At 42.9% G+C, this 12,799-nt stretch overlaps 1 protein-coding gene across 6 annotated transcripts in view; it reads left to right on the plus strand.

Moving 5' to 3' along the window:
• The window catches only part of LOC122546673 (four and a half LIM domains protein 2-like), a 73,847-nt gene that overhangs the window by 14,902 nt on the left and 46,146 nt on the right, over window positions 1-12,799 (plus strand). The window lies entirely within an intron of this gene.

The raw sequence follows: 12,799 nt of genomic DNA on the forward strand, positions 1-12,799 counted from the left end.
GTCCATTTTCTGTCAGCTGCCAGTGATCTGAGGTAGGGTGGGAGCAGGGTGTTTATGACAGAATAATGCACAATTGTTGTGAAGCTGAGAGCATATCTATTGTTATTTCATGCCTTGTTTCAGTTCCTGTGCTTACTGATGGGAATTATAGAAAATCTGAATTTGTACCTGTTTCATCACCATTAATAGGAGTGACTACTCATCATCAGCTAAGATCTATATCTACTGTCCTGCATCTAGCTAGATGGCAAAAAAATGCATGCATTAAGAGTTAATTAGAATGTGACATGCATATTTTGGAAATACTTGACTGAATAATGAACAGTGCAGCACAAGTACATAATACTTCGTGCTGAGAACAATTGGTTGAATAGCCTTGCAAGTTTGCTCAGTTCCGTTTCCTAGCTGTGAGAAGCAAAGAGGTACTAAATAGTGACTACAAAATTTTAATGAGTGGAAAGAGTAAAATCAAACAGAAAGGTCAATTTCTCCTTCATTCCTGACACCATTCAGTGCTCTGTGAGGAAATGCACAAGCTACATTCATTAATTTGCCTGCCCCAACAATCCAGACAGGCAAAAGTTACTTAAATAATCAGAAAATAACAATATTGGGTGAGTAATATTTAATCATTCTTTGCTTGATGGAAATGAGAGTGTCACACACTGCTTAGTGTTATGGGGATAATTCTGCATCCATTCCACTCTCAACAACACAGCATCACTGAATTTGCCTTTATGTTACTCCACATGATTTTGCAATACCATTACAGCACAGAAGCAGGCTTTTCGACCCACCGAACCTATTCTAATTTCTAATCCTTATAGACCTGCTACTTTATCCCATGCATAGTTTCTATCCCTCAGTTCACCTGCCATTCATGTGTCAATCAAGATATGCCTTAAATGTTGCAAACGTGCCTGCTTCCACTGCCTCCGCTGGCAGTGCGTTCCAGCATCCACTATCCTCGATGTGAAAAATTTTCACTTCTAACTCAAGTGCATGTTAATGAGGCTTCACTGAACTAATAGCACAGCTACAATAATAACGTGCATTACACTAAAACCGAAAAAAAATTTTGGCAAGAATAGATCAATGGACTCCTGACACGTTTGGCAAATTATTTTATCTATTTTGCAAGTATTTGTGGGTTAGAGGTTGCATTCGTAGGAAGGTTATCTGCTTCTTTGGACCCAGTGGCACGGCTCCAGTTGTTAAAAGTAGAATCCATGTAGACATTCTGAACCTGAGTAGAGTGTCGCAGCTGTTCCTGCTTTATGTCAAAGAAGCTTTTAAATGTCCCAAAAGGTTTATAGTTACTCTTTGCCAAGCATATCACTTATCATTAAATCCCTTCAATCCAAATTCCACACGGAATAGTGGATTAAGAAATGGCATAACAAAGACTGATGAAGTCAGGAATCTTAGTACACAAGCAGGGAGCTACTTTATTTCTAATTACTTTAAACACGACACTCTAAAGTATTATATTATTTATTGTAGTTATTGTAGTTATTGTAGTTTTTATTGCAGTTATTTCTATAAGACAGCTAAATTTTCCATGACAATCTATTCAATATGTAACACTCATTGAAGATTGATTTCAATTATTCTACTTATTGCTGTCTCTTGTATGATGATCACATTTATTGTTTAAAACCACCAAAAATTGTATATTTTGATTGTTACCTATTGTAGTTAGTTGCAAATTACAAATGCATATAACCAGAGCAAAGCAGTGAGAGTCAGAGTGGGAGCGGTCAATAAACAGAATATGTAAAATAGCAGTCATTTGGGAGAGTCTATTCTTTTAGGTAGTATTCAGGCAGGAGTCCTCCTTAGAATAGTAATTGAAAAACAGTAGATGCATGGATTTCTTCCATTTAAAATCTATGATCTATCAATAGCTCGGTTAAGAAACTTCTTCATATCTCCTGATCACCAATATTAATTAAACTAAAAACTAGAATGCTTCTTTAAGTCCAAAAGTAGTTGCACCTGCCTCCTGTCCTTTCCAGACAACATTCCTCTCCCCTCCTGCATTTCCCAATTCAAATAACATACAAAAGGAATGTTTTCATTCACTTGTTCTCCGGATGTAGAGAAAGATTGCAAGGATGTACCTAAATATCCTGAGAAAGAGGTCATTGGCCCATTCCTTTGTTCTTCTTGTGGTGCTGGTACCTCTGCCACAAAATAAGACAGTGGCGCACCAGCAGTTGGTCAACACCACATTTCCCAGCATTCTTTACTGCTAGTAGCTGTCCTAGATGCACCCATCATGGTGCTTTGAAAGAAGCTGCTAATTTCACACCTTCCCCTGCAAAGTAGCCCCAACCTTGGACACTATGATGGAGTGAACAGTCGTTAATTGGCATCCGCTTATTGATGGCAAATTGAAGTTCTGAGCCTGGTGGTATTTATTAGCAAAATTATAACATTTTCTTTCATTCATACTATCTGGGAGAATTGGCTGCTTTATTCTGTCTACTGATTGATCATCAACAGATACAATTGCAGGAAAATATGTTGTTGAAAAGTGCAATTCCCAAGAATATACATTTATTATCAGTAATGAAAAAATAGCTGTCATCCGTTATGCCCTATTGATAATGATAGTTTGATTGTTCACAAGAAGTTAATGAGTTTCATAACTTGTATAAATGTCTAAAGTTTATTGATCAGTTGATGATGTACACATTCTTAAGAGCAAATTAGTTGCACAATACCAAAGAACAATATTACTGCCACGACACAAATTAATTTCTATGTGCCAATTCATCTTGCCTGAACTATAATTAAAACTTTGTTTGGTAATAAAGTTCAGTTGTTTTCTGTTATTCACAGAATTTGGGGAGTGGGTATTGCTGGATGGCTTAGCATTTATTGCCCTACCCTAATTGTCTTTGCGAAGGTGAATGTAACCTTCCTTCTTGAACTACTGCAGTCCTTGGGGTGTAGGTGCATGCATAATGCTGGGGGATTGGGAGTTCCAGTGATATATGACAAGTTAAAGTGGTGGTGTGGCTTTGAGGAAAGTTGCAGGTAGCAGGGCTTCAATGTATCTGTTGCCCTTGTTCTACTGAGTAGTAGGGATCATGAAATTGTTAAAGGAGCTTTAGTGAATTGATCTACGGTCTAATGGACTTATGACTTGTACATAGTGGGCAGGTTTTGCGGAGTCAGGAGATGAGTTATTCACCACAGAATTCCAAACCTCTGACTTGATCTTGTAGCTGTTTATACAGCTGGTCCAGCTCAGTTTCTAGTCAATGGTATCCCAGCATGTTAATAGCAAGGGATTCAGTGATGATAGCACCATTGAATTTCAAGAGACTATGGTTAGACTATCCCTTATTGGATCAGTGGTGCTGGAAGAGCACAGCAATTCAGGCAGCATCCGAGGACAGGCAAAATCGACGTTTCGGGCAAAAGCCCTTCATCAGGAATAAAGGCAGAGAGCCTGAAGCGTGGAGAGATAAGCTAGAGGAGGGTGGGGGTGGGGAGAGAGTGGCATAGAGTACAATAGGTCAGTGGGGAAGGAGATGAAGGTGATAGGTCAGGGAGGAGAGGGTGGAGTGGATAGGTGGAAAAGGAGCTGGGCAGGTCGGACAAGTCCGGACAGGTCAGGGGATCGAGTTGCTGGAGGTTAGAAGCTAGGATGAGGTGGGGGAAGGGGAAATGAGGAAACTGTTGAAATCCACATTGATGCCCTGGGGTTGAAGTGTTCCGAGGCGGAAGATGAGGCGTTCTTCCTCCAGGCGTCTGGTGGTGAGGGAGCGGCGGTGGAGGAGGCCCAGCACCTCCATATCCTCGGCAGAGTGGGAGGGGGAGTTGAAATGTTGAGCCACTGGGCGATTTGGTTGATTGGTGCGGGTGTCTCGGAGATGTTCCCTAAAGCGCTCTGCTAGAAGGCACCCAGTCTCCCCAATGTAGAGGAGACTGCATCGGGAGCAACGGATACAATAGATGATATTAGTGGATGTGCAGGTAAAACTTTGATGGATGTGGAAAGCTCCTTTGGGGCCTTGGATAGAGGTGAGGGAGGAGGTGTGGGCGCAGGTTTTACAGTTCCTGCGGTGGCAGGGGAAAGTGCCAGAATGGGAGGGTGGGTCGTAGGGGGGCGTGGACCTGACCAGGTAGTCACGGAGGGAACGGTCTTTGCGGAAGGCGGAGAGGGGTGGGGAGGGAAATATATCCCTGGTGGTGGGGTCTGTTTGGAGGTGGCGGAAATGTCGGCGGATGATTTGGTTTATGCGAAGGTTGGTAGGGTGGAAGATGAGCACCAGGGGCGTTCTGTCCTTGTTGCGGTTGGAGGGGTTGGGTCTGAGGGCGGAGGTGCGGGATGTGGATGAGATGCGTTGGAGGGCATCTTTAATCACGTGGGAAGGGAAATTGCGGTCTCTAAAGAAGGAGGCCATCTGGTGTGTTCTATGGTGGAACCGCTCCTCCTGGGAGCAAATACGGCGGAGGCGGAGGAATTGGGAATACGGGATGGCATTTTTGCAAGAGGTAGAGTGGGAAGAGGTGTAATCCAGGTAGCCGTGGGAGTCGGTGGGTTTGTAGAAGATGTCAGTGTCAAGTCGGTCGTCACTGATGGAGATGGAGAGGTCCAGGAAGGGGAGGGAGGTGTCAGAGATGGTCCAGGTAAATTTAAGGTCAGGGTGGAATGTGTTGGTGAAGTTGATGAATTGCTCAACCTCCTCGCGGGAGCACGAGGTGGCGCCAATGCAGTCATCAATGTAGCGGAGGAAGAGGTGGGGAGTGGTGCCGGTGTAATTACGGAAGATCAACTGCTCTACGTAGCCAACAAAGAGACAGGCATAGCTGGGGCCCATACGTGTGCCCATGGCTACCCCTTTGGTCTGGAGGAAGTGGGAGGATTCAAAGGAGAAATTGTTAAGGGTGAGGACCAGTTTGGCCAAACGAATGAAAGTGTCGGTGGAGGGGTACTGTTGGGAACGTCTGGAGAGGAAAAAACGGAGGGCTTGGAGGCCCTGGTCATGGCAGATGGAGGTGTAGAGGGATTGGATATCATGGCGGATGGAGGTGTAGAGGGATTGGATATCATGGCGGATGGAGGTGTAGAGGGATTGGATATCATGGCGGATGGAGGTGTAGAGGGAGGTGTACCTGGATTACACCTCTTCCCACCCTACCTCTTGCAAAAATGCCATCCCGTATTCCCAATTCCTCCGCCTCCGCCGTATCTGCTCCCAGGAGGAGCGGTTCCACCATAGAACACACCAGATGGCCTCCTTCTTTAGAGACCGCAATTTCCCTTCCCACGTGGTTAAAGATGCCCTCCAACGCATCTCATCCACATCCCGCACCTCCGCCCTCAGACCCAACCCCTCCAACCGCAACAAGGACAGAATGCCCCTGGTGCTCACCTTCCACCCTACCAACCTTCGCATAAACCAAATCATCCGCCGACATTTCCGCCACCTCCAAACAGACCCCACCACTAGGGATATATTTCCCTCCCCACCCCTCTTCGCCTTCCGCAAAGACCATTCCTCCGTGACTACCTGGTCAGGTCCACGCCCCCCTACAACCCACCCTCCCATCCTGGCACTTTCCCCTGCCACCGCAAGAACTGTAAAACCTGCGCCCACACCTCCTCCCTCACCTCTATCCAAGGCCCCAAAGGAGCTTTCCACATCCATCAAAGTTTTACCTGCACATCCACTAATATCATCTATTGTATCCGTTGCTCCCGATGCGGTCTCTACATTGGGGAGACTGGGCGCCTCCTAGCAGAGCGCTTTAGGGAACATCTCCGAGACACCCGCACCAATCAACCAAATCGCCCAGTGGCTCAACATTTCAACTCCCCCTCCCACTCTGCCGAGGATATGGAGGTGCTGGGCCTCCTCCACCGCCGCTCCCTCACCACCAGACGCCTGGAGGAAGAACGCCTCATCTTCCGCCTCGGAACACTTCAACCCCAGGGCATCAATGTGGATTTCAACAGTTTCCTCATTTCCCCTTCCCCCACCTCATCCTAGCTTCTAACCTCCAGCAACTCGATCCCCTGACCTGTCCGGACTTGTCCGACCTGCCCAGCTCCTTTTCCACCTATCCACTCCACCCTCTCCTCCCTGACCTATCACCTTCATCTCCTTCCCCACTGACCTATTGTACTCTATGCCACTCTCTCCCCACCCCCACCCTCCTCTAGCTTATCTCTCCACGCTTCAGGCTCTCTGCCTTTATTCCTGATGAAGGGCTTTTGCCCGAAACGTCGATTTTGCCTGTCCTCGGATGCTGCCTGAATTGCTGTGCTCTTCCAGCACCACTGATCCAGAATCTGGTTTCCAGCATCTGCAGTCATTGTTTTTATCCCTTATTGGAGATGGTCATTGCCTGGCATTTGTGTGGTATGAATGTTGCTTCTGCTTTTCAGTACAAACCAGGGTACTGCACATGGGCATGAATTGCTTCAGTATCTGAGGACTGGTCCTGATCATTGTATGATCAAAATTGACCATTCTCACTGCTAACTTTACAATAGAGGGAAGGTCAAAGGTGAAGCTGCTGAAAATGGTTTGGCCTCAGACAGTACCCAAAGGAATCACTGCAGTGATGCTCCTGGACTGAGATGATACACCTCCAATAACCATTAACCTTTGTTCTAGATTTCACTCTATTCAGCAGAGTGTTTCTCGATTCCCTCTGACTCCAGTTTTCTCAGGGCTCCTCAATGGCAGATTCAGTCAAATGCAGCTCTGATGTCAAGGGCAGTCACTTCATCTCAGGCATTCAGTTCTTTTGCCCATATTTGCATAAAGGCTGTAATGAGATCAGCTGAGTGGTCTTGGCAAAACTCAAATTGGGCATCACAGGTTACTACAGGCCATTGCAGAGCCAGTGCTTCTTTCCCATTGTCAATGGCCCGTTTCATCATTTTGCTGATCATCAACAGCTTACATGAGGCTAGTTAGTGCATGGTTAGTTGGGGAACACAAATCTTAAGTACTATTGCTGGATTATTATCAAGACACATAGCTTTTATAGTATTGTATACCTTCAGCCATTGCTTGATATCACATAGTATGAATCAGCATCTGTGATGCTGGAGACTTCAGATGAAGGCCAAGGAGGATCAGCTACTTGGTTCCACTGGCTGGAGGTGGATGCAAATACTTCAGCTTAGTTTGGCAAATTACAAATGTGACTCTTTCATTCAAAGCAAAAAGGAGATAAAAAGCAGTGAACTACAGGATAATTATCTCGGAATCTTGTTGTTTCCTTCACTATTTGCTGCAGACTCAGTTGAGTGCTTATATCCTACAAGACTTGACGTATTGAGTTAGTGGTGGTGTTATTGAGTCACTCTTGGTGATGGGCATTAAAACTGCCTACTCCGAGTACAGGCTGTACCTTTTCCAGCCTCAATGCTTTAAGCAGTCTGCCCACATTTGGAGTATTGTGTGCAGTTTTGGCCCCACATCTCAGAAAGGAAATACTGGCCCTGGAGTGTGTTCAGAGGAGGTTTGTGAGAATAGTCCAGGAACGAAAAGCTTAACATATAAGGAACGTTTGAGGACTTGAGTCTATAATTGATGGAGTTTAGAAGGATGAGGAGGGATCTAATTGAAACGTACAGAATACTGAATGGCCTGGACACAGTAAATGTTGGGAAGATGTTCCATTGGTAAGAGAGGTTAGGACCCGAGGAGCTTTAGAGTAAAGGGAAGACCTTTTAAACAGAGATAAGGAGAAACCTTTTCAGCCAGAGAGTGGTGAATCTATGAAATTCATTGCCACAGAAGGATGTGGACACCAGGCCATTGAGAATATTTAAAACTGTGATAGATTGTTCTTTATTGTCAAGTGGATCCAGGGTTATGGGGAGAAAGTAGGAGAGTGGGATTGAGAAACCTATTAGCTATGATTGAATGGCAGAGCAGACTTGATGGTCTGAATGGCCTAACTTCTGCTCCTATGCCTTATGGAGTCTTAATACATCAACTGAAGGATGTGGTCAGTGGTAATCAGAAGCAGGTTTATTTGTCCATGTTTGATCCAATGACATGAGATTTCATTGTGTCTGGAATGAATGTTAAAGACTTCCAGAGAAATGACCACTAACTGTATAATCACTGTGGTGCTGCCTCTGGTGGATCTATCCTGCCAATAAGATAAGATGTATCCAAAGGTACTAATACCTGGGACTCTATAAGGTCCAGTTCCATGAGTATGATTATGTAAGCTGCTTTTTTGTCTATTCTGTGGTACTGCTCTCCCAATTTTGGCGCAAACTCCCAGATATTATTGAGGATGACTCCTCAGAGTCAACAGAACTTGGTTTGCCATTTTAGGTTCTGGTATCTATGCCATGTCTTGCAATTCAGCCAGTTACATTCCTTTTCTTAGACCTCATAGCATTTGATACAACTTACCATTTCAGAGGGCATATAAGAGTCAACCGTATTGCTGTAGGTATGGATTTTCATGTAGCTCTAATTTTTTTTCCAAAATGTCAGTAGTGAACCAGGTAGGCTTTTACCATAAGCAACAATGGTTTTCTGGTCACCAAAAGATCAGTGTTTAGCTCTATATTTTATTAATTGAATTCAAATTACATTATCTGTCCCCCTGCCCCAAAGCGTTAACATCAGACTCTAAATTTTGACTCCAGTGACAGCACCACTATGCCTCTCCAATTGTTTTATTAATATTTTCACAAGTGATTTTCCTAACAAAGTCAGAAAAATGAATTTCTTCTTGCCAAAATTATCTATGTTAATTCTCTGTGTTTTATGTTTTAAAGTAAAACTCTGAAGCAGTAAAATTTCAAAAAGTGGAACAGTTGGTTAACCATTTCAGGAGAAGCACTCAATTGAGAACTAAATAACTTTGTAACCATCATTGCATCTCACAGTTAAGATTGTATTATCAACACTAAAAAATTCAATCTACTTCACTGACCCAGCTCATATACAGGGGTACATGATTCAAAATGGCTAAAAACAGCAACAGAACACACATTAAGAACACATAATTAAACACCATGAAGCTAACAGATTGGGTTGTGTCACTGCCTCAGGCCAATATTTGCAAAGCCATCCTCTTTAATGATTTCTCCTTCTTTTCCACAAATTTCTTTTCTTAGTGCTGGAACTCACACAAGGGCCAGAGGAAACCTTTACACTGCATACTTAGGAATTCTTTTGTGCCTACACTTTATAAGGCACATATGTTGCACATTTGCTAATCATATTGGAAAGATGAAAGAGCCCTTTGTCATTTCAATTTAGTCCAGACTGCCAGGTCAAAGTGGGAACTGGCGTGCATCAGAGTACCTATATCATTGACACCTGGTACAGATGCTCATTGTTTCTTCCAATTGGTGCCTTGACGATTCCCTCTTCAGTTATGCAAAAGAACAAAACCATTGCTGGAACGTTCAACGCCATATGGTACCAATTAGCTCATTGCTCAAAAGGTGAATGATACACATTATATTCCTTAGATATACGTTCCTACATCAAAGAAATGCTGCATCCATCAGGAATACCCAGTACAGTCAACCATCACTAATAATGCCATCAACAATAATGAATAGACATTGAACAGAATAGTGGAAAAGTGTGGCACTGGAAAAGCACAGCAGGTCAGGGAGCATCTAAGGAGCAGGAGAATCGATGTTTTGGGCATAAGCTCTTCATTAGGAATGACATTCATCACATTTCTGATGAAGGACTTATGCCTGAAACATCAGTTCTCCTGCTCCTTGGATGCTGCCTGACCAGCTGTACTTTTCCAGCGCCACACTTTTCAACACTGATCTTCAGCATCTACAGTCCACACCATTGAACAGAAAGGTAATAATGACAACCCTGCCCTCACTCCTTTATTGAGTTGGATTTGTGTTGAGAATTTACAGAGATCCCGCAACCAGTATATATATCCCAGCTAAAACAGGATTTGATCTTCTTACTTGACTCAGTCAGCCAGATTATCAAAACAGGATTGATAATTTGACACTGGCTGAATTTGGGGTTCTGACCTTATGCCTGAACTACATCATTCTCACATTATTTTTAAGTGTAAAAGCAGGAGAGCTTGACATCCAGTTACAGGTGCTGAGTACCCAGAGGAGGAGAGATGTACGTGTCTTGCACCAAGGCCTGAATCCTAGGCCTAACCTTATTGCAGGTGGCAGCAATGTTGGGGCTTGCTGCTGCCTTGCCAAGGAAAGTAGACGTGTCATGGAAAGGCCTGAAGGATAGAGGCAGTGTAAATTGGATGTAAATATGAAGTCATGGGCCAGCAGAGAGTTTGCAGCGAGTTGATTGGCTTAAATTGCATAAATGAAGTTGTTTTTGCCCTATGGTGTTCCTGCCAACTGTCCACTCATGTGCAATCAGTCTATTTAGCTGCACCTGGAAACAATTTTGAAATCACATTTTGTTCTGAATAGGGCACCGCACAAGACTCTTGCAGAGTGTTATGGGCCATTAGTTGACAGTGGGTGGATTTCTCATTCTCTTACTGCTGTAGGCTCTTTAAACAAAATGGAAAACTATCTTAGAGACAGCAAAATCAAAAGCCAACCTCAGGAATGTAGTTTTCAAATTATAATTAGTATCATGAATATTCATATTTTTTGCAGCCGTTATAACTCTCCTGCTCACTTGTCATTAGTAATGAAGAAGAACTTCATATCACACTCCTCAAATTTCAGAAGAAATCTAGCTCTGGGTTCGGGACTTGTGGTTAAGGGTAGTGCGATTTTGATTGGGGTGGTGATTAATATTCCCAAGCAGCTTTCATCTGTCTAAGCTCTTCCCCAATCTGTATTTTTTTAACCTTTGGGAAATCCTTTCTTTCTCTCTCTTCCTTTCAGTCTCTATGTCCTTTCTCTCTCTCCCCAACCTTCCCTCCAAATCCCCTCTCGCCACAACCACCCTGTCCCTGTGGCTTCAATCCGTTGCCGCTGTTTAATCACCAGGCTGGTCATGCAATTTTCCTGTCCTTAGCCAGTAAGAGGGACATATATGGTTAAGTAGGAACCAAAAAAGGGGATCTATGAATGGAGATAGAAGGTGTGGCTGCGGTACAGAATCTAATCATCTGTTTTCACTGAAGAATTGATGTTGCCAAAGTTATACTGAAGGCAGAGCATTTGGCCTAGTGGTATTATCACTAAACTATTAACCCTGAAACTCAGCTGATGTTCCAGAATCAGGAAAAACTTCTTCCCCGCTGTTATCAGACTTTCAAATGGACCTCTCAAATGTTAATGTCGATCTCTCTCTCTCTCTGCACCTACTCTGAGCTGTAACACTGCATTTTGCACACTAGTCTGCTACCCTGATGCAATTTGTATGGTACGGTCTGCCTGTATAGCACGCAAAACAGCACTTTTCACTGTATTTTGGTACATGTAACAACAATCAATCAATCAAACAATATAGATGGTATGCACTGCTGCCACTGAACACTGGTGCTGGAGAGACTGAATGTTTAAAGTTGTGGATGTGGTGCCGATCAAACTGACTTCTTTCACTTGGATGATGTGAAGTTGTCTGGTTGTTATTGGAGTGTGTTCTGTCAAACCTTGGACCTGTGCTCGACGGCAAGACATTGAGGAGTCAGGAGATGAGTTATCTGCCACTTGAAAATTCCCACCTTCTGTTCTCTTGTAGCCACTGCATTGATTTATCTGGTCAAGTTACGTTTCTGGTCAATGGTAATCCCCAGGCTGTTAATGGTTCCCAAACCTCTTAAAGGCAAGCTTTTCTTCATTATAATATTGTTTGCCAATCTTTCATTTTAGTTTGCCACTCTCAATCCTTTCAAATCAGTCTTCTTCCAATTAAATATTCTTATTCCAGATTGCTCCAGATTTTTTCCATAGCTAAGCTAAACGTTGTGATAAACTGAGCTTTGGAGTGGTTGCAGGAATATATAGGCAAGGTAACTTATTAAAAGAACAATGCTTTCAAAGGCAATGGGAACATCTGCATTTATTCAGGGATCAGAAAATGAGTGCCTGCTGCCAAACAGATATTTCATATTCATTTCAAGTTGTTTCCCATGCATTATCTCATTATCATCAAGTTCCAATTTTCCAATTGTTTGCAGTAAATAAATATGATTGAATTACAAATAATTTCCAATAGCTAGAGTGATTTTTTTTTGTTGTACTTATGTTTTAATGTAGAAAGATCACCTTCCTACCAATTTCTGATAAATGCATAGCATCTAAGCTATTGATAAAATAAGTATTGTATGATTCAAAAATCCAATTAATTTACAAAGTAACGTGATTTTAATTTGAAAACTACAGAGCCTTTTTATTTTCTGTGTTCATGCGGAATCAGTCTCATCCTCCAAATCCTGTTTCTGTGAATTGCAGCAGGCAATTCGACCTATTTTCCTATTATCATCAATGACAGCCTTTTCCTGTCTCCAAACTGGAGGAATTAACTTTGTGGCAACAGTTTCATTTAGCCATGTGTCCAACAAACTCGCGTATTGCAAAACACATTTTAAATGTTAAACAAAACCAGAAATTGCTGGAAAAGCTCAGCAGGTCTGGCAGTATCTGTGAACTGAGGAAAAGTCACTTGTTAACTCTGATTTCTCTCCATCGTTGCTGCCAAATCTACTGGGCTTTTGCAGCAATTTCTGTTTTTCTTCCTGATTTACAGCATCCACAGTTGTTTTGGTTTTTACATTTTAAATGTTGATGAAGTACTGACTGATATATATCTTCTCACCCTTGTATACAGTACAAAAGCAGACAAAATGAAATAGTCACCTCGCTACAAGATAAAACAAC

This window comes from Chiloscyllium plagiosum, unplaced genomic scaffold (assembly GCF_037043375.1).
Source record: "Chiloscyllium plagiosum isolate Xiang-an unplaced genomic scaffold, Cpla_swu_hap1 HiC_scaffold_3, whole genome shotgun sequence".
NCBI classification, from domain to species: domain Eukaryota; kingdom Metazoa; phylum Chordata; class Chondrichthyes; order Orectolobiformes; family Hemiscylliidae; genus Chiloscyllium; species Chiloscyllium plagiosum.